At 39.0% G+C, this 26,649-nt stretch overlaps 1 long non-coding RNA gene across 2 annotated transcripts in view; it reads left to right on the plus strand.

Moving 5' to 3' along the window:
• LOC107051730 overlaps nt 1-26,649 on the plus strand; it is a 183,770-nt gene that overhangs the window by 14,187 nt on the left and 142,934 nt on the right. Inside the window, exon 2 of one of the 2 annotated variants that reach the window (XR_005859606.1) lies at nt 15,331-15,397. This is a non-coding gene — a long non-coding RNA (uncharacterized LOC107051730). Of the gene's footprint in view, nt 1-15,330; nt 15,398-16,047; nt 16,105-26,649 lie in introns of those variants that run through there. The other variant, XR_005859607.1, reaches the window with a different exon arrangement.

Here is a 26,649-nt window from a genome sequence, read left to right on the forward strand (position 1 = left end):
ATTTCAAACCTGAAACCTTTTAAGAAAACAGGACATTTACTGTGTATAAACTTGCATATATAACTATTCAATTAGCAGTGCAAAGAGCACTCCTAAAAGGTAGGAAAGAGACATTAAGACTCTGTAATCTGTTTTCACGGTAGTAAAAAAATCTACAGTGGACTTCCAAAGGGTTTTGCTGGGATCAGTGCTGATATTCATTCATATTCATCTGTTCATTCTCAATATATTCATAAATGAGCTGGAAAAGGCGCAAATTGCTATTAGGGATGTGCATTAGTACTATCAGCAAACATTTCTCATAACAGTAGAGATGAAGGCTGACTGAAAAATTATGGAAGGACCTTATGGGACTCAGTAGCTTGGCAAGAGATGAGCAAATCGAATTAAGTATAGATAAATGTTAAGTGATGCATGGAGAAGGGAAAACAATCCCACGTTTGTATATTATACGATGGATTCTGGACTGGCCATTATGCCCTAGGTATATTGGGAATATTAAAACTGAAATAGAGAATATAAAATACATCATCACAGTCCTGTATGAGGCTGTGAACTGCTTGCATCTTGGAAACTTTGTGCAGTTCTGGTCCCTTCAAAGATTTCATGGAGCCTGGAAAAGATTCAGAGAACAGTAGCAACCCAACAGATGTGTGGGTTGCACGCCTCTTCTTTAGAAAGAAGATAGCCTTGGTGGAGTGTAATGGAGGTTAACAGCACTGAGTGATACAGCAGGGATCATCATTCCTTCAGTACCAGAACTGTGGGTCAGGTTCCAGAGAAACAAATGTAGTCGTCATGTGAGGTTTAATTACACTGTAAAAGTCTTTGTAACAAGCTGTTGTGTGAGCTGAAAATGTCGTGGTTTCTGTGAAGCAGTGGGTAATGTTCATGGAGAGGGAAAATGATTCTCCAGTGTCTTTAGGAGGTTCTTTGGGGGTGAAAGTATCAAATATGATGAATCAGTTCTTAACCCTTTCCCTAGGCTTCTGCTTTTGGTAACTGTCAGTGAGAGGATACTGGCTTAGATGGTATCTTTGACCTGGCCTGACATGTTACTCTTATGTTCTGAACAGATGGACATAGTACTTTCTCTGATATTTATAAGTTTTTACTGCCTCAGAAATTGAAGGTAAGAAATATAATTTCAATCTTCTCCTTCCCTCTTCAGTCCTCCCAAAGGAAAATAGAATTGTTCAAAGGCTTGTAGAAAAGTTCAAATTCTGCTGTGCTGAAATAACATTTAGATAAACTGGCCAAGAGCTTTCATTGTTAACAGTAAGATAGACTGGGGCATGAGCCCATGGCAGACAGTTTAGAGAGGCTGTTTTCACTAAATTGGATAGCCTGGATGTTTGTCACATTGGAAAGCTGAAGTCAACTCAAAGTGTGGGTAAAAATGCCATGGGTGACCACTCATGATATTTTTCTGTAGGCATGCAACTCTTACATATCTCACCATGTCAGTCAGTGTTTTATCCATGGGCCCTCAGTCCCAGGCATTGTTCATGTGGTGAAGCATTGTTATTGGAGGACCAACATCACTCGCAACTAACGTTCTATAAAATCCTTCATCTATGTTTTGCCTTTGTGTTTTGGGGGAAAATAACACAAACTCTGACTTCTTGCTTATAGAAATAATTCATAAATGATCATGGCATTGTAGTCTTTAGTGTTTAATGGTGTGTATCATTTGTATATGGCTGTGATATTGCGATCCTTGGATTTACAGAGGTCCCTGGAAAGGTCAGAATAGATGCTTTTCTCCCTCATGTCACCTCTGGCAGTGACTCTGAAGGAAATCAGGTGGTAATGGTGACAAAGGGTAACCTGAGATTTTTAATGAGATTTAACCAAAGAGGCAGTGAATTCTTAAGTTCTGATTTGTTCTTCTTTACTTAAAATCTTTAAACTCCTACTTTTGATGCTCATTTAGAGAACCTCATAGGGTAAAAATAAAGTGAACTCTGTCTCATTTTGAGAAAGCAGCCCAAACTGAGGTCTGGATAGAATTGTTCCTTCTGCTGAAGTGGCTGGCTTTATCTGACTGACAGGTCAAAACAGAGGCCTTCAAGGATAACCTGAAATGTGTTTTAGACATGAAATGCACAGCAGAAATTCTCCTTTAGCTATTCTGTCTGTGATTGTTTTGATGCCATTATGACAACCTTCCTATCTGATTTTGTTTATGATTAGATCAAAATTGCCCTCCTGGTAAAGTGCACTATAAACTTTAATTGAATTCTGCTAAGCTTACCACACTCTCAAAGGCAGGAGGAGACTGTTATGTCTTTTTATGTGCAATACAATTATTCACTACTATTTCCTGAACACATTAAAAAAGTTTGCAGATGTTAAGAGAAAGCAGACAGCAACAGAACCTGCCCACATTGTGAACTTCCTTTAGGCCTTTTGCATATTAATGTCACCCATAAGCATGGTGCTTTTACACATTTGATTTAAAAGGGCCCATATATCTTCTTGCCTAGCCAATAGCAATGTACCCCTGCAAGAGAATAAGAAAATGTATGAAAACTACCAAAAACAGGGATCCCTGTGGTTCTTATCTGATTCAAAAATACCTACATGCTCCAGGCAATAGAAAATGCCACAAGCTGCAGAAGATGATAAGCCACCTAGTAATCTTTGCTGCTCTGAGCAACATGAAACACCAAACTTTGCAATCTGTTTGACATAAGTGTGCAAGCAAGTGTGCAATGAAGGAAAAGGGAAAACTAACAGGCTTCTGTCAAACCAAGAAGAGGGAATGTTGTTGTCTAGCAGGAAAACCAGCCCTTGGGACTTGAAATTTAGGTAACTCAGATCTCTATTGGAGATTGCAATGCCTTTAGTAGCTTCCTGGCACAGAAGGCCTTGTAAGGTACCATGAATGAAGGAATAGACCAAAATGGTGGTACATGATTCAGTGATCTCAGGTCACCTCATAGGAAAACCCAGTAGGTCCCTTCCTAGGAATTTCTGAAAATTGAGCACTCTGGTTTTGGACAAATATGTTTGAGGAGTAACAAATCTCAGAAGACTTTTGGAAGAAACACCCTGTGGATACCAAAAAAGCTGTAAAGAGGGATCCAGCTCATGAGTAACCACAGCACTGAGTTATAGGCTGCTAGAGTAGGACTGCTGAACCACCCCCAGCTCACTTAGAAGTTGTAGTCCCGTTCAGCTGGCATAATCACCTCTTTTGGAGAAGTGGATTGTTTTATGTTAAAGTGATAACCAAAAGTAAGGTAAATGTTGATTTCTTTCTTAAGCTGGCAAACTGCAATGTGTGCCTAGCTACTGCAGATACATTTTTGACTCTTGAGAAAAGACAAGACTTTACTTCAAATGAAGCCACATTTATTTGTGGTAAATTTCCTTGAAGGAAATAATCTCATTTGTATTTATGATGTAGAATCATAATAGGATTTTTCAGGTAGTTCTGATCTTAGACGATTGTGTGCTCTGGTCAGTTACCTTAGCTGCTGAAATGCCCCTAGCTAACTTGTTAGCAACGTGCAGGCAGTTCAGAGTGATCTCTACTGTGTTTCTCAACCTATACTTTCAGTTTTAAACTCTTCATGCTGCTGTTCTTTCAAGTGAAAAAAATCAAGGTAAAAAAATCAAGCGGCTGAGACTTTGCTTTTCTTGTATTCAGCTGAGTTACTGTCTACCTGATTCTAGAAATCTCTGCGATCTGCAGTGTCTCTTTAATAATACGACATAAATAATTACTAATTTACTCTGCATAATACATGCTTTCCTTGTTTCCATTGCAGCTTCCTGATTACATCAACAGAACTGTACTTCTACTTTCTCAACTTTTAAGTTCTTACGTAATTCAGTTTAGGTGATGGCAGGTATGGGCCATGGCCCCTAGTACGCTGATTACAGTGAGTTAAAACAGTTTCTCATTAATATGAATATAATCACTTTATTTTGGTAGGGTTTGAAGTCTGCAAGGAAAAAGGGCTTCCTAGTGCCAATTGCTGCCTTAAGAAAAACAGCAACTGAAAAAGAGGAAAAAAGCATCAGGGAATTGGATGGGATGAGAGGTCGCACACTTGCTGTTAGTGAAGTTCTGATGATCACTGAGGTCTCCTTGGTGTAACATTATTTTTCCAGACTAATCTTTCCAATTTTTTTGTTTATTAAACTGAGTATCTGCTAACATTTTTTCATACTCTCCATCCCCATATTGTTAAACTAGCTTTAAATTAGAACTGAATGAAGACTTAAGTTGGCTTTTTTTTTTTTGGCCTCCTAAATTTTTATTTTCCCTCACTCACTTTGCTTATATACATGATTTTGTTTTGTGCTCTGTTCAAATCCTGCAACACAGCTGACTGATGTGGTTAGGAGCTTGATCTTCTGCTCTGCCCTGCATTTCTCATAGTCCTCCCCAGAGTGAGAGCATTCTGGTGGGACACGCTGAGTCTAATGTTTGAGCCTCTCTTAAAGAGACAAGAGTCTTCTGGGAGTCTGTTCAATTTTAATCTGTTTCCTTCAAAATCTATTTATTTTTAATTTATTTATGGGCCGTGGGAGGATTGCTCCAAGAAATTATGGGCTGCCTTTGATTCTGGGAACCATTCTGTTCTTAGTTGGACTATTAATCCCATTTGAATTGAGGAGCTGACTTTTCCCATTTGGGTACTTCTGCATCCGTATTTTGGAATGAAAGTGTGAGTTGATGAAATGTAATTGATACAGCCGTGTGCAGTGACCAAATATGTGCTGTAGATGATTAACTCTTAATTCTGACAGTTGATCACAGTTGTAACATGACTTGCGTGAACCTTTCCACATTTTCAGTACTAAGTGGGGCTAAATATGCTAAGTATTGGGCTGCTGTCTTGCAGGTTGTTTAATGAACGTTGGGTTCAACTATCCACGTCTGAATGATTCTACAGTCAAAATGAGGAGCAGCCTTGCAAGATAAAATGTTAAAAGTTTTCTCTGCAGTCAACTTTACCTATAATGTGCTAAAAGTAATCCTCATAAATCTTAAAAGGCATGTAGTTAATTGCATCTTATCTAAGTTTCTTAGAGGTGTTATGGATTTGGTCTTCAAAGTAAGCCCTGGCTAAGATTCAGCAGAACTCTCAGGCTATGGTCCTAGCACTCCTCAATCAGGTGGCTGCTTATTTTGAGTTACTCGCAGAGATTTATTTCATAGGACCCAGTTTGTTTTGTGAAGTCAAGAACTGTACTGTTGCTGACTGTGCTTTTATTGTGCATCTTCTCAAACATGCTTGGATTTGATCTTAAAGACATTTTTGAGTGTAGAGGAGTACAGCTGCTAAAAAAAAAAGGCTTGTATTCTGTGTTGTGTTTCCACTCAAGGGAGGAAGTCTGGCACAAGGAATTTTACAAAGCTTTGTGTAAGGCAGAGAGATCTGGTCACTGTCTGCAGACAGAGTAAATGATGAAACTCAAATAAAGAGGGGACAGAAAATAAGAGGTAATAAACAATGCATGTTTGGGGAGCACAGTCACTTCCCTGACAATTTTATACCAGCCCCTGAGCACGGATAATGTCTCTCTTCCTGAGTGGTTCCTATGAATGAGAAGTGGCAATTACTTATTATACACCAGCTGTCAGATCTGGATGCTGATATGGAGAAGAGAATTATGTGCTTCAGCTAGAGACCATGAAAACTGTACCCATCTGCCTTCTCTATGCTGTCTGAAGAGATATAGAGGGGAGCACTGCCCTGTGAAAAGGCAGGCAAATAAATGAAATGTTGGAAATCACAGCTTCTCTTTATACTGATACCTCTTGCTTGAACCATCTTCCATCCTACTATCTGAAAACTGTCGAGCAAGTTTATTGTCTTCCCAGATGTGCATGAAACACTTACGTACTGTGTTGTGCCACAGAAGGAGATTCATACCACCCGATCTAGTGCATGCAGTTTTGTTTTTTGTATACAGATTAGTCTAATCTTTCTCCACCGGCTGTAGAGGGAGCCTTGGAAAACATGCTCTGTATTACTTTCTGCAGAAGCCCATCTTTACCGATTTGTAGGAAGCTCAGGGAGTCTCACTTCCTAAATTTCATGTTTTAGCTGTTGAATGCTTGGCTTCATTTTTTTATACTGTTTTCCTTCTTGTCCTATCATGGAATAATCTGTTATTTGTGGGTTCCAGGTGAACCCACAGCAGTCTGCGTGATGCTGATATCCCCTTCATTTTATCCTGAGGTGCCATCCTGAGCAGTTATGTGCTCTTCCTTGTGTTCAGTACTTGTTCAGTACTTGTTCTCTCTTTCTTCCTAAGTCTAGTACTTGAGAGTACTAATACTGCAGTAAGTATAGCTCTTATTTATTTATATTTATCTATTTATCTTTAATAGCTCTTATTTATTTGTCTTCTCCTTGGGCAGAATTTCATGTACAGGGGCTTTATTTAGGATATTTTAGTGGTGTTTTTTGTTTGTTTGTTTGTTTGTTTTTTAATTACTTTCAAGTATATGCTGTTTCTATTATAAAGGGGAGCCAAGGGGATAGTGCTTTATGTTTGAATGGTAGGGAGATAGGTTGTGAGACCCTTGCCTACTAGGTTAAGAGCATAGAAAAGGGGTGACTTACTTCCCAGAGGTGTTTTACATCTTGTTGCAGGAGATTCTGCTGCTTGAAAGAATAAATATTAACCTTTATTTCCATTGAGGTATGTTTGACCTCATTGATTGCACTCGAGCTGAAAGCACAAACTCTGTTTAACTGTTTGTGATGGGGCAGAGATGGAGAAGGAAGTTGATCTCCCTGTTAGGCTGAGTTTGCTTATCTCACGTCCAGGCTCCTCTGTGAACTTGCCACAGGGCTAATTTTCATCAGCTTTTGTACAGCACTAGTTGTCCAAAAAGCTCAACTGACAAACCTCCATGTGCCCCACACCTGGGCAGCTGCTGTGATAAGGCCCTGAGACTAAAATTGTCCTGGCAACTCTTCTCCTTTTTACTGTGTTTAAAGCTAACTCCAAACCCAACCAACATTTGTCTCAGCTGTTTACCTGTGCCTCACATTTTGCTGGATATGTGCATACTGTCAGCTTGTGTTATAGCAGAATATTATAGTCTGTCTATTCTGACACCAGAGTATTCACTCATGGCTTTTCTTCAGTAGGGTAACAGAAAGGTATCTGAGTATGAAGTATGACTTCAAGATGTCTCTTGTTATAACATTGATTTGTTTGGGTGCTATATTTCCTAGCTTTTAAAAGGAATTCCATTGTGAAAATTATATAAAGAAAGCATAAAAATGTATGCATATTTCCTTTAGTTCTCTGTTTGTTTGCATTCAATATATGAGAAGTTATGCCAAATTCTTGAAAATACCAAAATTTGTGACATTTGAGCACTGAGCAGATTTTTTTTTCACTTATGTTGTCAGCTTTCAAGGCACATATTAAAAAGAAATACAGTAAGTATGTGGATTACAAAGTACTTGTTAATCAACAAGAAAAAATGTTATACCGAAACATAGATGAGACCCTTTCCCTTAACATCTTACAGAATGCAGATTTTGCAGGCTGTGCTTCATGTTTAGATCTTGGTGAGATATCTAGAATACTCTAAGAAAATTCTAATGAGAAATATGATTTATTGGTCTCTTGATTTCTTACTGTCCTGTGGCTACATAAGGCATCTGAAGTATTTTCAGCCTTGAATTGGTTTTCTGCTTTTCCTACAATATACCATAGGTTATGAGGAACTGGAATGAGCTATGGTAAGAAGCATTATTAATCTGATTTTGCAAAGATGTGGAGTGTACATTTTGGACTGTGCTAGAACTTCAGGAATAATAATAATTAAAAAAAATCAGCAAACAGAAAACCAAACCAGGAGTGATTCAGATCTAAAATCAGAAAGAAAAGAAACCCAACAAACAGAATACCTGAAAAAGAAAATCAGCAAAGGGTAATATTTTACTTCCGAGTATATGTGAGTTCTTCCAAAGTTAGTGAAATTGCCTCTGTGGTAACATCATTAAGGTTTAGTTTGCAACTGGGCAGCTGTAAATGCAGTTGAATAAATGTTCCCTCTTCCCGCCATGGTTCTCATGCATCATATGGAATATCTTACCCAGGTTCCCATGGAACTCCTACATCAAAATAAATGCTGAGGGTTTATATTATTAACAAACAAACAAACAGACAAAAAGCAGCTTTAGAGAAAGAAAATTTATGGGGCTAATATATGGACCTGCAGCTCAGGAAATATGAGTCACAGATGCCATGAGACAGTGTGTGTTCTGGGGGAACATGGCTAGGGAAGAGTGCAAACCATGTCTGAATTAACCATGAAAGAAAGAGAATTGACCGTAAGAACCCAGCATTAGTGCAAGGCTCCTTTTGTAGCACTGGCTGACCTCTGATGGTTCATGCTGTCTGGGAAACCTGTTCCATCTTTCTCTTAGTTCATAATTCTGGATGATTAAAAACAGACCTCTGTTTTCTTTCTGATGCTTATTCTTTGGATGCTGTGTTCTAGAAAAAAAAGTATTTTCTTCTTTTCTAGTTAACTCTATGTAGCTCTCGTTGTCACCCAAATATCTATGTTCTGCTTATTTGTGAGCCTTTCTCTCTGCCACAGAGTAGTTGGTAAACCATTTCTTATACTGGAGTGTGGATTAGACAGCCAGATGGGGGGAACTCTGATGGCCCAAAGTTAATGTAAACATTGTAGGAATTTCCATCACCACCCCAGCATAGTCACAAAGTTTTACATGAGCACTATTGTTTCTGGGAAATGAGGCTGGCCAGTGCCAGGTGCAGGCTTAACTTCACACTTTGTCAGTGTTCTCTTGTGGACATGGGTAGGTCAGCCTGTTTGTGCTGTCATTCTTTTAGTGGGAGCATGGGGATGTATCAGGAATCATGCAAGAAACAAGCTAAAGACTACAGGATGCCCTAATACTATGCTAATGGATGTACCACTGTGCTTTGAAGGTACCACAGGTGGTAACAGGCAACAATACAAGGCTCTTATGTCCCTGCTATGCAGAGTATGCTAAGAAATGTGTGTTTAGTACCTGCAGGGTTAGTATTCTTTATTGAACTCACAGTTATTTCTTCCTTGTGCTTGTTATTTCACTCAGTAGGTTTGGGGCAAAGGCTACCGGTTGAGTTAAATTATGATAAATGAGCATTGTTTTAGTGACATGGACTGATACAGTAGTTAGAAGGCTTCACTGACAAGCCAAAGAGGAATGCTTTTAGGGCAGCTTGTAGCAATCAAAAGGAGGATTTTTCCAGGGTCTTGGCCAAGTGTGAGTTCAGACAGTAATTTCAAAAGATGTCAGTTATAAGTGTGTGACTTGACTGCTCACTTTCTTCATTTCTTTTTGTTTGGGAGACTTTTTCCTAAAGGATATCTTTATATTCGGCAGTCTTCCTGGACATACTGTGCTGCCACAATATGAATGTGTTCACCTGCTTTATTTTTAAATAGAGCTTTAAACACAGCTGCTGTTGTCAGTGATACTTGCAGTCGAACATAGATGCCCAAGTCCTGCTGTGGTCAACGTTACACAGGCACAGTGAGGATATCTGCCCTGCCTTTCAGTTGCAGTAACTTACCTATGTACCTCAGTGCTCAGGGACTTTGTATGGTAAGAGGATGTAATTCTTTGATCTGTGCTCCTTTTTCTTGAGAACCTCTGAATCATACTCTTTATTAGTCCCTTCTCATCTTGAATGCTAAGTGTGTATCCTGTGTTGTGATCTCAAAGTCAAAGGTTCACGGAAATCAGGACTAAAAGGAACTGCAAGAGGGCCATCCTCTAGTCTTTTGCACTGATGCAATTCAAGGCCAGCTAAACCTATTACCCTTTCTAGCTGAAAAGAACAGAGAAGCTTTTTTTTTGGAAAGGATAGACATAGATCTTCAGACCTGTAATTGCAAACTTTATCATGTTCTCGTGTTCTTAGATCACTGTAGCTACAGCAGTATTATTGTGATATTATTTATGGCAGATAATCTCGAAGATCCCTTAGGTCTGCAGATCTATTCCATTGCTTATCCTGAATACTCAGTGGAAGTTCGCTCTTGTAGATACTGCAATGGCTGTTACAACTTTGTCCTTTGCCCGTGGACACGTACAGCTTATTTTATGCACACTTCTTATGAGGTAGGATGGTAATACTTTTTGGGTACTGCTCATTTTTACAGAATCCAATTAATAATTCCACGGGTAATCGTAGGAAGATGTTCAATGGAACAGGAGAAAACTTCACTATAAATCATTTTTGCTTGGCTGGTTTGAGTGTTACTTTAGATGGGCTTGTGTGTGTGACTTGATATTTCTGAAGAAGTTTTCAGTAGGAAGGTATTTTTACCCAATTGAGGATGCAGGGATTTAATTTTCCTGGGGAATTTTTTCCTCCTTCAGAAACTCATGTTTCCGGAAGGGTGAGTTCAGAAGTTAGGGCTTACCTTGAGTATGAAGTTTTGTCAATGCCACGTTTGTAGTGATGGCTTTGATGTAGATCACACTCTTCCCCTCTGTTCTGCCATTATACAGATTAATACAGTGTGTGCTGCACAGGACACATAGGGGCTGTGTATATCATGCTAATAGACAGTGTTAGCAAAAGTTGTAATTCACATAGACAGAGTCCCAGCAATGAATTACTGCTTTTGGCATTTGGGTAAGAAAGCTCATTTGAAATCCAGCTGCTTGCCAGCTGTGGCTGTTCATAGTGAATATTACACTGACTCCTTTTTTCGCTTCAACTTTTCATTTAAAAAGTCTAGTGAATGATTTTATTGCTTTCTTAAAAGTCTATTTATAATCCATTCATCACAAGATGAGTGTGTACAACTGATTCTCGACCTGTCTTTAATACTGTACTAAGCAGTGTTACTTAAAGTTTTCTTGAAACAAGTGTGAGACAATCACATTTCTTAACAGCTTGAGTGACCTTAACTGTTCACTCCTGTACCTCTAAAATGTAAATTATAATGAGTATTTATTACATATCTACTTTTCATTTTGTTCTGGGGATTGGCTGGGAGTTTTTGAGTTGGGCAGAAGCCTGTTAATTCATTCTTCAAGACACCTGCTGTGTTGTTTTTTTGTTTGCTTTTGTTAGGTTTGTTTGTTTGTTTTGTAACTTGGGACATAAAGTAGGCCACCTGATGGTCATACTTGTTGTTTTCAACCTGCCTGCTCTAGTAGCTATAATAGCATTGACTACACTGATGCACCTTATTTCAGTTTGTACCCTGATAAGTACTGCTGTAGATCCATGGCTAGCAGGACCTGAACAAGACCAGATCTGGCTGTGGGGACAGTCACAGTCATTGCCATGGAACTGACAGGTCTGTGGCCTAGAGGAGGGGAAAGCAGAGACCTGAACATGCAAGATGGACAAAGAGGAGGATTTACATCCTTGAAATATATTTGTGGGACTAGGCATCACATTCTCAGTTGTTTCCTCCTAATTAAGTCCATTTTCTACTTCGTATTTATGTATTGGCTGTGATCAGCCTCTTGGCTGCCCCTCTCACCATTACCTTCAGAAACAGAGATTTGGATACATGACCATCTTCAAAGACGATCACATTGTTTATACTCTGTACCTGTATTTGTCATCCCATATTCTTCCATGCTGGCTCTGTTGTCTGATTATCAGGAAAATTACTATTTTGACTAACCCATGGTGGAGATAAAGAGTCAAGTTACTTTCTGCAAAACAAAACAAGAAAAAATCCAAAAAAACAACAAACAACACAAGCCAAAGATGCCTTGCTTTTAAGGCCTGGAAGTCTTGGTCTGAAGCCCATGGCCTACTACTTATCTAGCAATAGAAGGAGGTTACTTGTTTTTGATAGTAAGATGTGAAGCACAAATGGTATCCTCTGAGGCATCAAAATTCAGACAAAATCATTTGTCCTTGCTCCTTTTTTTTCATTCACGACCAAAAGTATTTATATGCCTAGAAATTTTTCTCTTGGTTGTCTACTGAAAGTACAAATTCAGGAACATCAAAGAGTTGGGTGTCAAGCAGTGAGGAGCATGTATACCTCTCTTGAGTCATTGCCTTCATTTCCCAAGGGAACATAAGAGCAAGCAATGGGTCAGTACTGGGCCTCAAATCACTTCACGTCCCTGTGGAGCTTCGGGCAAGACCTGAGCTGTATAAGGAAACTCATATGAGCTGTTTATGTTACATGAGAAATGTAGGAACCCAAACTCTTTGTATTAATTAACTCCCACTGCATCAATCTTATTTTCGTCTCTTTTCTGTGCTTGCTTGCTGGATTTCACATCCTAATTTTAAAGGTTTAAGCTTTCCAAAATGTCACCATAACTGTACTAAATACCTATCTTTTATCTATTGCTAGCTAAGAAGGAGAAATAGTTTGCAAGAGGTAGCATTAGTGTTAAGAAACTGCAAAAGCAAAAGAAAATTACTTGCATATGACTTACCAGGAAACTAATGGATTGGGGGGAAAAAAGTGCAAATTATTTGTGTGTGAATTCTACTAATGGTACAGATAGTGTCTATTTTAGTGCCTACTTGAGTTGCATGTGATGTACAGCAATTGAGTCATTAGCTGTGTGAAGAGTTACTTTGGAGACTTAACACTCATTCTGCAGATCTTTAAGTTCTTCCTTGTTCTTACTGAACTTGGACTCCATCCTGCACATGCTTATGCATGTGCCCAATTGTGTGCATGTTACTTGGTTAAGGCTGAGCATGCATACCAGCCTGTGGGACACAGGGACCATTATAGAGTAATATGATATGCATTCTGGGACTGGTTAAAAAACAGAAATATGTCTTTTTTTTTTTATAAGTCATTTAGTGAATTCCACTCTTTTTATACTGTTTCAGAAATGTAGGTTATCCCTTGTCTGAAGCTGATTGCCAACTTAAATGAAATTTCTTTATCTGAGATATGTCTAAGCTCATTAACAGTCTTTTAGAAAAACAGAACTCTGTGTAAAACTGGAAGCAAGCTTTTGTTTATTTACTATTCTTTATTGCACTTTATAAAGGGTTTCTAATACCCTTTATAAGACTTTCAAATCTATTACCTGATTCTATGGATTTCCAATTTAGATACACTTGCAGAGTTTGATTTTGCAAGATAATTCTAGGTATTTGGGGATTATTTAAAGTGAGTTAAACTTCTCTTTTCTTACAAATTCAGGCATCTAAGTACCTTCATGCAGATTTAATCTCTGTAATATTTTCATCGTTATGCTCTCTAGTACTTACAAGTCTAGTCATAGGATCTAGGAATAATATTGTTTGGAAAGGCTTTTGAACCTTGGACAGTTTTGCTAGTAATAGTTGTAAAATGACTATACGAGTTAGGAATATGTTTTTACTTTCTAACATGTAAAAAAGACCATGAAATTAATATTCAGACACAGCAGAGTAATCTTTTTCATTACTTAAATGGGCTTAATTGGAGTTACAGCAATTTTAGATAGCATACTAGCAGCGCTATATAAATTAGGTATGCATTCCTATGAATAGTACAGCCATTATCCAATTCTCCTTCTTCCTAATTTCATTCTCTTTTAAAAGAAGCTAAAGCTTTTGTCACCTGCTTAATACAAATAACATTTTCCTCTTAGGAAGGTAATAATAGAGGGATAAATTGTGCCAAATTTTAAGACAACAGTGGGAAAGTCACTTGGGAGCAGCAGTACATGTCTTTTTCTCTTTTGCAGTAAAACGTGCCCTGAACTTGCCCGTGATTTCAGCATGGTGATAGAATGTAATGTGCCACAACTTGCTACATTTAGGAGACAATGGCAAGATTTGGAGTCAGCAGTAAAAACTCAACTCCTTGTTGCTTTTTTTATCCACGATCACGTCTATACTTGTGCTTTTTTTGCTTTGTAACTCAGCTGCAGATATCTGAACATATCCCCATCGTATGCCTCCGCTGAGAAATAACTTTCTGAAACAGCAGAACAGAACTCTCATAATCCTGCATTTACTGATATGTTCCTCTCTGCCTGTAGAAAGTGCGCTAAGTGGTGGATTTGAGTCTTCATAAATGCAAGAGAAAGGGGATATATCCTTGAGGTTGGATTATTGCACCTGAATATTAGTGATTTTTTTTGTTTGTTGCTTAACCAGTAGATTGTCCAGAAGAACGAACAACCTGGACAGAAATGGTCTAGCTGATTGTATAACTTTCAGATCGAGATACCACTGAATTAAACTTGCATGTCATAGCTGTTTACTTAGCATTTTTAAAACATGATCCAATATCCTTGCCCAGAACAGTAGGTACGTTCTACGAAAAAAATATCTTTTCTCAGGCTTTAGAAAGACCAAAATGTTTCATTTTCTCTAATAAAATAATTTTCCGTATTGTTATCCTTCAGCAAAATTTTGAAGATGTTCTGTTAAAATGGGAAATTTCCCTTAAAACCTCACACTTTTTTCTAAAACACTTCCCCTAAAAAGAGCCATCTGGAAAAAAAGTGGACAATTTAACTTTTAATTTGTACTTGTTACTTTATCCAGCTTCTCAAGAAGCAGGGGGTGATTTTAGTACTCAAATGAGAACTTGGTTTTCAAAGCCTGTCAGCTTTCTCTGGAATGTGAACGTTTCTGTCTTTGAACCTTTCGAACACTCTCATAACAAGGATGCTGAATAAGCATATTTTTTCAGCTCAATTCAGGGCTATATTTTAGGGTCAGAGTTGTTTTTTAATAGCCATTTTAGCCTTTCTGATACTTTCTATTCTTATAGTTATTCAGAAATGTGCATGAAATAGAAATGAATTTGAATATTTATCTTGCTTCCCTTTCCAATTACTTGCAATGATTTTTTATAAGCTTAATTTTTCCTTCGTTGTTCATGATGTATTCTTGTCTTCAATTCTGAGTAGTTGCTTTAACTGAGACTTAACAGAAGTTTTTGATGGTGAATACAGATGCATTCAAATAAAACATTTTATTGTAGCGCGTTCAAAAATAACTATTGGTATTAATTGCACTGTTAGTGATTCAAATAGAAAACTGAATTGTTTGTATAGCCTTATATTAACAGCTAAGTAAATCACTGATATAAAAGAATGTATTCAGTTCTTGAAGTTTTACCTCATGGCTTAGAACATAACATTCTTGTTTTCTTCCCTATGTTCATTTGAACTTGTTAGCTGATATTCTTTTCCATATGCACTTGAAGTTGTTCATAATTTTTTAATGAATATTTTTTAGAAGTATTTTCTTGATCAGCGAGTTTTTGTGAGTAGTTGATTGCAAGTAATTGGCAATCAAAATGCAAACTCTGCTGATTCATTTTTATTAGACATATCACTTATAACAAGGTATTGGTTCTCTTCCCAGATGGAGATTCCACTTTAGGAAAATATTAAAACAAAGATTTCAAAGGGGCTTCAGAAAATGCTTAAAGGTAAGTGTGTTCCTGACCACTTTAATGAATTCAGACAATAATGAGAGTAATTCTTAAAAGCAAGCTTCTGCTATGAATAGTTGCATTTATGAGTTATAAAATCCAAATCCACTTTCTGTCTGTGTTCTCCAATGTTAAATTAAAACTTGCTGCTTCCATTAACGTGCCTGCCAGGAAATTCACTTGCCAGAAAATTCTGTAGAGAGGGAGCAGAACAAAAACGTGAATGCAGCCATAGCAAATGCTGGTTTTGAGTGAATAGTCAGGGGAATAGAGGTACAATTCCAGTCTAATTACACTCTAAATAATGTATGTCATCTATTGAACTAAAAGATTTAGAATAAAGGCTTTAAAAATGTACATTATCTAGCCACCCAAACATGGAATGAATTTGATCACTCTTTGGTAGTTTTTTTTCCTGTACAATTAGTCAAACAAGATGAACAGATGTTTACTGTTCTCTGGCTTTTCTTTGCCTTCAGAACAACAGTTTTTCAAAAGTGGTGGGATCAAATCAAATGTATGAATCTGTATTGACAAATATGACCATCTCTGACTCTCTGGTTTTGTCATGTGATATAAGGAATGCAATCTAGAGCACTGAAAGTCGTATTTGTGATGTAACCTACAGCATGTCATAAAGAGGGTTCGTACCTCATTAGAATCTCATTCCCAGCCAGGACCTGAAGATGTAGGGCTTGGTACTGGTAAGGAAAGTTCACTATGAGAACAGAGCCTGAGGATGGCGATCCAGTTCCTATTGCCACCTGTCAAAGGATAGATCTGATGTGCAGTGTATTCATGAAAAGACAAAAATGTGGTGGACCATTTTTGCTGGGCAGCTTTGGGTCCCAAGTGTGTGTTCAGGTTTCTAACCCAGGGATTGGCCTTTTAGGCTATCTCCAAGTTATCTTAACAGTATCTGAACTCATGTGCACACAAAAAAACCCTTAATTTAGAATATTTTTAAAAGCTTCTAATTTCAACAGTTTCAAACACATGGTTTCAGTGAGCTTTAACATAACTGATATCATGTGTGTAACCACATTAGAAATCTAGTTTATTTTTGAATGATTTTCTGAGTAAGCACTGAATATTGAATTTTTATTACTGAATGTCTGGTTTTTGTGTGAATAGTGTATGAATGATGTAATTTTATAATAGCTGGAAAAGTATTTAGAGTAGTGGGGGGTTTCACTCAGAGTTTGAAATTGTAATCAACAAGCATTTCCTTAATTTAGAAAAAATGACCGTATCAAATATAAGTATTAACTATTGTAACTTTCGGTGATATTTGAATAACAGAGGATCTGGAATTAACTCATTAGAACCATCAAGCTAAGACGTGCACGTCCCGTTCTGTTTTTAACATAGCATGTGTTTACTAAGCAAAAGGGAAATTTTGCTTACCTGGCAAAAAGCAAGGAATGAATGGTTTCTCCTTGTCGCATACAAAAAGGTATTTCTTTGCAGAGCTTATAAACACAAACATTGAGTATATCAAAATCCTGATTTTTGCTTTCTAATCAGTGTTACCTGATTGGAGTACAAGGGTAGATTCTGATTTAGTGAATAAAAACTTTGGAGATATCTTTTTCAGTTCAAAGCCTTGTGGGAACTTACACAAATGGGTATCACTTGCACATAACTAAATAGAGATGGATGTAAAACAGTGCAAGTACTTTACAGCTTCTTCTCTGCCAGAACATGGAGAAGGAGGGAAGGAAGGAAATAAAAGGGAGTGCCAGTGTTCTGTTGCAAGGAGAGGATGGGGAGGCAGTGGTCTGGGCTCTCAGTTCTGCTAATGATCTACTGCATACAGTCACATAATTTTCTCTCTTTCATTTTGTTAAGTCAGTCACAGCATCTTTATAGTCACAGGGAGGCAGTAAGATTGGTTGGTCCCTATCAGTGTCGTCTTAAATTTAGATCTAAATCTAGGAAAGCATTCTTTTGCTGCAGGATGTGGTAGGTGAGAGTTAACCTATGTTATTACTCTTTGTTTTTTGTGTTCCCCCTGTGAAGTACAACCCAGACTGAGTAGGAATAAAATGACCATTAGCTCTTCCTGGGTTCGAGTTTTGTTAACAAAGATGTCTTGAGAGAGGAAACATTTTAAAATTCCCTGGAAAGTTTAAGTTGAAGGTCATGTAAGACTTCATGTGTACTGGAACGATACTTTTCCTGAAGAACAGAAATTTAAGGAGCATGGTGTCTCTTGGAAGTCCTCCCCTATATGCATGGTTGCCAAGCTTACTGTACATAAGCCAGAATGGCCAGAACTCTTGTTTACTAGCAGTTGCTGCTTCATCAGTTTTTAATCTTTTCTGTGGTTTTCACAAATAGCAACTTGTGTCAGGACACAGATCCCCCCAGATAGTGATTTCTCAGGCCTGGATAGCTGTCATGTCGCAGCATCTCAGAGCTCATTGTGGGCCAGTTTCTCCTAGGAGCATTAAGAATTTGTGAGCCAAGAGGCTACAGTCCTGTGTCTCTTGTTGTTTCTGTGTTACTCCCTTTTGTGTTGCGGCATGATGTTGACCCAGGGAGTTCATGGCATTCTGACATGTACTAGACCTTTCAACAACATAATGCTCTCAGCAGCTTTGGAAGGCAGTTGTTCAGCAGCAAATGAAGTTGGTCAGCCAGTGACTCACAACACAGAAATTGCCATCACTTTAATCACCATTATCTCTTGGAACCTATCAACTTGACTAGCAAAAAGGCCTTTGTAGAGGACCTTGTAGAGTCATAAAATTCAGTCTGTTTTAAACAGCTTTTGCAATGGACCCTGTTCAGGTCAACAACTGGCTTTGAACTGAGGAATTTCAGAGCATTAGTGAGCCATGAAAGGTCAAGGGCTGTCATCCTGAAGCAGTAGCAGAGCCATAAGTGACTGAGGTCAGCCAGCCAGTAGAAGAGGACAGAGACCATGCCACAACATACAGAAGCTGTAAAACAGAGGGAAATTCATGAGAGACATTTTCACCCTTCATCCTATGCCCTGCTGTCACACATTCCTTCCTCAGTCACAAGGGAGATGGCCCTAGAGCTGAGTTGAGCAGAGGTCACCTCCACACCAGTCCGCCCTTTTGTTCTTCTCTCTTTCAGCAATTCAGTCCTGTATTTTGGTGAGGTGCACTTTAGCCCATGAAACAAGGGTAAGCAGCATCTATTAGTATATTAACCTGTCTGACCAGATGTCTAAAGGCTCCATGCTGCTCTGAACTCTCTGAGAAGAGACTAACTTGACTAATATTTCCCTAGTTGGGGAAAAATATGACAGGGGGATTACAGGAGACATTTATGAAAATATGAGAAGTATGAAGAGGATGAATGGGAATCTTTAATCTATGGCTTCTTACTAAGTAAGCAGGCATCAAATTAAAGTAATAAGAGGAGAGCTTTCTTTTCAACAGGTATAATTAAATTGTGCGCGTAACTTGTTGCTTCAGGATGCTCTAGTGGTCAAGAGATTGCATTAAGTAAATTGTAGATGATGTGTCAATCCATTACTAATAAACATTGTGGTCCGTATGTAACCTGCTGAGAAGACTTTTAGGATTTGCATGGCCAATAGTAGGACACTTACCACTCTTAAGCACAGTCAGTGCTTTTCTCTGCATTAAGTGTGAGTACTGGCTGTTGTCAGAGATGGGATCCTGGATAGAATACCTGATCTGAATCTTTATGATCACTTCCATGCTTTTAAGTAGTTTCTGATTTATCCACAAATTAAGATATGAGGTCTGCAGCTTGGTACTCTGTATTTTCAGCCTGTCAGTACAGAACCTTCTAAGGTGGTTAACTTACTTTCCAACCAGTGGACTGGTTGTAGGTTTACGGGTGAGGAGTGGGACAAGTGATATAAAGTAAACTGTCCTAGGGCTGTCTTCTGTGATCTGCAATGTGTACTTGTTGCTATTTGAAGCAGGATCTTCATGTGAAAATAAAAACACAATTTCATCTAAAGTGTTCATTCTCCCAGAGTACTTTAAAGCAGACATGATTTTATATTCACAATACAAAAACCTGATCCATTCAGTATCTCACTAGAGCATGTCATTTATTTTCAATCTCCCTCCGAGTAAAGAAAGGTACTACAATAATAAATGAAAACATAAATTTCCTTGAATTGCTCTTCTTCTCTTGCTTTTTATATTGCTGCTGAGATTTTTGCTAGCATTGGTTCCTCTTTCTGAGCACCTTTTGGTCTAGCAGTGAAATTTCTTAGTCTTAGCACTAAGAAGAAGAAAAAAATCTGTCTAATGTGCAGGTGGGATTAACGAGGCTCTGTATCAGAATTTTTTTCAAAAATGGGTTTACTTCAGACTCAAGATGGTGTTTCTGGCTAGAGATGTTAAGAGAAAGCAATCATTTCTGCACAGCTAATTAATAGTTCTTACTCAGGATTGCCAGACATGAAGATATGCTGAATGTAATTGGGAGCAAGTTCTTGGATGAAGCTTTATTGCAATCTCTCTGCCTGGGTTTTTTCCTGGGGACACCAAATACTTAAACATGGGTACGGAGAAAGTGCCTAATTCAGTAGCTTGTGGGTGTTCAGCAGGACTGCATTCAGCTGCATTTGTAATCCTGAGCATTTTCCTTCTTTGTCTCCCATATCGTAGGTAGTTGTTTCTGGCTGTCTAGAAGAGTGTGTTCAGCTTGCATGTTGTGTCATGATTTTTCAATGAAAGTTCTTAATACCCTTCTGTTTGTGGAACAAAACCAAATGCTAGAGTCTCAGCAGTTGTGATTAAATACGGTTCTTGTTTTCCACATGAACCTGCCAGTGACATGGAAATGCTGGCAACACAAAGCAACTATTGTGACACAGGTTGTCAGGAAAGAAAAACCAGAACTTTCACTGCTCTGGGCTTCTGATGACAGGTGCCCAAGTGGCTGCTGCCTGACTGTTGTGCTTGCTTCCACACACACAAGACATCACTAATTCACAGAAGGAGGCTAGATATCCAGTGAGTACCGATAATGAGATTACCACCAAACAAAGGACTTCCAGATATGATCAGGTGCCATTATATCTCTTGTGGTTTTACTGCTGCAGTTTCGGTGAGTAATTCTTTATTCTAGACAATGCAGATGATGTTACAACTGTTAATGCTACTTTGAGAAGCAAGAGCCAGCCTTAAATACTCTGTGCCTTTCTCTCTCAGTGGGTAGTGCACAGTTATACAGGGAAGAGCCTTTGGTTGCCAACAATGTTACGCTGCTATAATCCACAGTATAGGAAGCAAGTGAGCGAAAAGAGTCACTGTCCATGAGGCAGGAAGGAAATGCTGCGTTTACTGACTTTCTTTTCAGGAACCTATGTTAAAAGTCATCAAATAATTCTTTAGATAAATAACTGTCTTGCCATTTGAACTGCATAATGGATGAAATGGCTATGGATTGTCCGCATCTTGTAAAACTCAGTCAGTCATTTTGAGTGGAAGAAGTGTGAGTCTTTGTAAGTCTTAGGACATGCATTCGGAGTCTTTAGACCAAAAGGTCATATTCTGAACTACAAGATGGAGCTGCATGTTCTTTATTTCTTAGCTGAAATTTCTGAAGTGTTTTTCCTAGTGAATGACAATTTTTATACAACTGAGGAGTCTTTTGAGGGAGAGCTCAAAGTTCTAAAGTGTTTATAAATTTTAATTAACCTATACTTCAGTAGGTGCTGATATCTGGTAGGTTGATACTTGGGGAATAACAAGAGGTCTCTATACCCTACGCTATCTTGTGCAGTACTTTTTATTAAGCACATAATTTCAGTTACTGTTGATGTGTCTTTATCAAAAAGCTCCTCTAAGTGTTTATTTTTTTTAAACTTACAGATGCCAACAAAGTAGCTTTAGAATTTTTCATACCATATAATATTAGTTGGAGAAAAGCATGACTATAAGAAAGCAGAGAGAGAGAGCAGTGTATACACCAAAGACCAGATTTAAGAGAGGAATTTATCTATATCTCTTGTAGGCAAGTAAATTCTTCTCAAGGTCTGAGCTAAAATCCCGAAGTCTCTTTAAAAGCCATTGACTCCTTTAGGCCAGATTTTTAGCAGTATTTATAATAGACTGTTGGGGGACTGTGAACTTAAGTGAATTCTGCATTAAGCACTTCAAGATACAGATATCTACCTAGTCAGATTTTCAGAGGATTTTCATAATATTAGATACTTAGGCATTTTTCATAATTATGCTACTGCCTGTATCTGCATCTTTAAGCCCTTTAATACTTCTGTAAGTCCAGACCTAACATCCTGAGGCTGCTTCTGAATGTTAAACTTCAGCATTAAGATTTTCCTGGTGAAACTAAATAAACATCCTACTTTTTGGAAATCAGCAGGAGATAGTCAGAACTTCTGAAGGTCAGGCTTTCATTAGTAATGTGCTTAGCTCTCAGAAGCATGCTGCTTTTAGGTTTTGTAACTAAGTTTATCTCGAATAAGACTTGCCTGCTTTGAGGTTACTGACATGATAGAAATGGTAAGGCAGTTAATCCAACAGTTCTGATGTCTCCTTCTGAGAGGGCACTAGATGACATTGCTCAGAGGGTGTACATTCATGGCTATTTCCTCAGCACTGAGCAGGGATGGTGGATCTAGATACCTACACTGAGAAAAGGATTTCAGCAGTGGGTTTTAGACGGGAGGAAGCCCCCAGGTGCGTGCCCTAAGTGTAGTAGCTACTGCAAATATGAACAGATCTTTGATAGTCTTATGTTGGCAAGTACATGGGCTGCTTTATACAGCTCCTTCCAGAGATCTCTGACAGTATCAGAAAATATGAAGAGGCACATAACCTAGACTGGCCACGCTGCTCAACTCCTGGAAATTGCCTTTGTACTTTCCTTAGAGTGCAAGGCAGCTTCTAGTTTTATGCACGTTAGCCAAGCTAGCAATAGCTACTGTGATCGTACTGTTACAAAAATCACAGAATCGTAGAGTGGTTTGAGTTGGAAGGGACCTTTAAAATCATCTGGTTCCAATCTCTCTGCTATAGGCAGAGACACCTCCCACTAGACCAGGCAGCTCAAAGCCCCATACAGCCTGGCTTTGACTGCATCCAGGGAGGTGGAATCCACAACTTCTCAGGGCACCCTGTTCCAGAGTCTCACCATGCTCACAGTAAAAAATTTCTTCCTAATATCTAGTCTAAATCTACCTTTTTCCAGTTTAAAACCACTTCACCTTGTCCTTTTGCTACATGCCCTTGTAAGAAGTCCCCAGCTTTACTGTAGGCCCTCATCAGGTACTGGAATGCTATTATAAGGTTTCCCTGGAGCCTTCTCTTCTTAGCCTCTCCCCATCATACTCAAACAGTCTGTTCATCTTTGTGGCTCTCTTCTGGACCCACTCCAACAGCTCCATGTCCTTCTTGTGTTGGGGGCCCCAGAACTGGATGCTGTACTCCAGGTGGGGTCTAAGAAGAGCAAAGTAGAGAGGTAGAATCACCTCCCTTGACGTGCTGGTCACGCTTCCCTTGATGCAACCCAGTTGGCCTTCTGGGCTGCAAGCGTACAGTGCTGGCGCATGTTGAGTCATTCATCAACGAACACTCTAAATCCTTCTCCCTGGGGCTGCTCTCAAGCTATTCTCTGCCCAACCTGTATCTGTGCTTGGGATTACCCCAACCCAGGTGTAGGACCTTGCTCCTGGCCTTCCTGAACTTCGTGAGTTTGGCACGGGCCCACCCTTCAAGTCTGTCCAGGGCCCTCTGGATCACATCTCTTCCCTCTAACATGTCAACTGCACCACTCAGCTTGGTGTCATCTACAAACTTGCTGAGGGGTGCACTTGATCCTGCTGTCCGTGTCACCTATAAAGATGTTAACACTGGTCCCAGCACTGATCCCTGTGGAATGCCACTCAGTACCTGTCTCCACTTGGACCCTGAGCTCTTGACTGCAACTCTCTTAGTGTGACCCAGCACTTTATCCAGCAAGTGGTCCAACCATCAAATCTATTTTTCTCCTATTTGGAGACCAAGATGACATGTGGGACAGTATCAAAGGCTTTGCACGAGTCCAGGTAGATGACATCAGTTGCTCTTCCTTTATCAACTGATGCTGTGACTCCATCATAAAAGGTCACCAAGATTGTCAGACATGAGTTGCTTTTGGTGAAGCCGTGTTGGTTACCACCAGTCACCTCATCTTCATTTTCCACGTGCTTTAGTAGGCCCTTCAGGAGGATCTGCTCCATGATCTTGTGTTCTATTTTCTTTCTTTTTTTAATAATATATACTTTTATTTTCTTCTTATTTGCTGCTCTGCCAGCACAAAGGAGACTGAGAGGGCACACTGATGTGGATAGAAAAGACAAAGATGAGAATGGGACCCTGGTTCTTTGTAATAAGGCCAGCTTATACTGTTTGGCTTCACACATGGCTTCAGTGTGCAGAGTTACAGCATCTGAATTGTGCCTGGGATATAGCCCTGCATTGATACCCCAGGTTGCTGATGGCAAGGAAGTGCAGCAGATCTACATCCCACACTGGGGATTTTGAGGGGAAGAAGACAATGGGGCAATCTGTTTGAGAAGTCTTTAGTCCCTGCTTACTTTGTAGTTGTCAGTTGAGGATGAGCACACAAGTGAGAGGCATTTAAGTATTAGACTGGTAAGGGGCTGTAAGACTTAGATGTATGTTAAACTTTTTGAGAAAAATTGTGACTTTTTTCTTCCAGATGGTGTGAGTGTGGTGATAAGCCCCAAGAGGTCATACCATTCTCTGATAGCAGCATCCAAGTTCCTCCTTCTGCTCTGGGGGCATTTCATTTCAGAGAAATATAAGTCCAGTAATAAAAGCTTCCTTCCCACCCTCCTCCCAAAGCAATTCCTCAGTGCATAGCTGCCTATCCAAAGCTACGTCAAGTAATGCTCCAGTATTCAGCCCAATAAAAATTTTGTCAAGGAAACATAAAGTTCCTGTCAGATCTTTTCCATTAAAAATCATTTTTATAGCAGTGAGCTGTAACAAGCACGCAGCTATGGAGTGAAAGTGTGAAATGATGAGAAATTTGGACACTGTTATCATCCAATGGGGACTCAGTGGCAGACCACTTAGAATGCCTCCAGAGTATGGAGCGTGACAACCGAAATATTTTTCACAACAGACTGTAATGTAAGAAATTTATTACAGATCTCAAAGGGGAATAGCCCACACCACTGATTCTGGTCCTGCCTCCCAGATATACTACTCAGATAATATAAAGTCATAACTCCCTGTAAATTATTTATGAGCCTGTCCCACCTTAGATTAAAAAATATTTCTACTGGAGACTTCCGGGGTTAATATCTGTAGCCTTGTGTTTGATTTGCTGAAATGCACAGTTGTTTCTGTAGCCAGCAGGAGGTATGAAGCATTATCTTCACATGATACTAAACAGCTGTAGGAGGCTGTGAACTGATCAGAAGCAGGACATGAAACCACAACTAGAACACGTAGATCTAATTGTACTAAGCTACTATATACAGCTCCAGTGGAATAAATTCTTTCAGTGAAAGAGCGTATGCCATGGTTGCTAACTAAAATGAATCTGATTACATAGGCTATTTAATCTTTTGAGGATCAATCATTATAACATGAACTGAAATTGACATTCGTCAGATTAATTTTTCATTTTCTAACCAAAAGTAAAAAATATGCAGCATATTTGTAGTAGACAGTAATGCTTGTGTAATAGACAAAGTATGTTAACTAACAGCTCTGATGATGAAAGTCAAGCTATTCAGCAAGTTAAGAATCATTGAATCCTAGAATCCTATCTTGTCTGATCTATTGTTTCTTCTGTAAACTACTTAAAAACAGCAGTGTATTTCATTTATTAATCATAGGTTAGGAGAAGGGTACCAGAATAACAAGGCAGACCAGGATCCAATTTATCAACATCTTTTCTTAGAGACCTTGTTTCTTCCTAACATGAGAAAGTAGCTGCAAGAGTTTGTCCCCTCTGTTTTCAGTGAAGCTTCATGGTCATACTGACTATGAGTTGTTCCAAGCCTGAGCTGTTCCTAGGTAGATTTGTTCCAAGAAGCACTGCATGCCCCCATGTGCAGCAGTGGTGTGACAGTGCCAGCGTGGTAGAGCTGAGCAATGGCTACATAACTTCTTACCATTTCTCCTGTGAAAGAATGTAACTGCTGTGAATGATAGGCTAAGAGTAAAACGAATATACTGGGTCTTTCATCTGTAATTCATAATATCGTCAGTTTGAAAAACTGATAGAAAATGATAAATCAAAGACCTATCCCAGAGTGAAAGTTCACAGTGAGGAACATCACTATAGTCCTGAATCAGTGAATGTGCCTTCCAGGTGATTCAATAGCTGCTGGGTGGCTAGACTTTTTTCGTATCCAGTGGGTTTATTTTCCCATGTCATCTCTGAACCTATCCCTTTCTATGCTCTATCAGCCTATTGTTTGCTGTCATGTTTTGAGTTACAGGGCCTCAGGAGTCCTGCTGTTATTGTGATCCTGAAAGGCCCTCAAACTATACCTGAGCAAGGTGTGTGTTTCTGAGACAGGCACCTGGTCTTGGCTCACAGGAGGGAACAGTGTTCTGTGACCTCATTAGTGATAGATTTTTCTTGGGTTAAAAAGCAGTGGTGCCCAAAACTCCCTCTGTATATGACTTGAGATTGTTAGTTATTGGGTTATGATAACAGTGAAATTAAAAGAAAAAGTGGCAAAGCAATACAAAGCAGATGACTGCACAGCATCTTAAGCTGAACAGTTACAGCTTATTGTCTGGTTGGAGGACTTTAGCTTGTGCTGCAGAATGCTTAGGAGAAAGTGTCTTAGGTTGTTCTTTTTGAGGTAGCTTCTTGCACAGGGACTGTGTCTTGGTAAAATCTGATGCAACTGTATTGTCAATACTACATTGAGTCAGTCAGTCTATAACAGTAAACATAAAGGATACAAAATATAGGCTATATCTGTAATATCCAGGGTAGGAGATATTTAACAGTGAAATAAGGCAGTGAGTTGTGTAAGTAGAGGAAATTGTATTTTTTTTTCTAATGGTCAAATCATTGCTGTTTTTAGAAAACTCCGGAATACAGTGACCAGGTTAATTAAAAGGTACGTCTTTACCTGAGGAAAGGAAACCTTTCTCTTTTTGATTAGAAAGAGTGGACAGAGTATCCCGTGGATAAGAAGGGGATAAAATGAATGTAGACTGTATCCCCAAAGCTGTCTTGATCTCTTAGGAAAGAGGAAAGATCAGGTAGGAATGCTGCAGTGCTCC

Source organism: Gallus gallus, chromosome 4, assembly GCF_016699485.2.
Source record: "Gallus gallus isolate bGalGal1 chromosome 4, bGalGal1.mat.broiler.GRCg7b, whole genome shotgun sequence".
Lineage (NCBI taxonomy): Eukaryota > Metazoa > Chordata > Aves > Galliformes > Phasianidae > Gallus > Gallus gallus.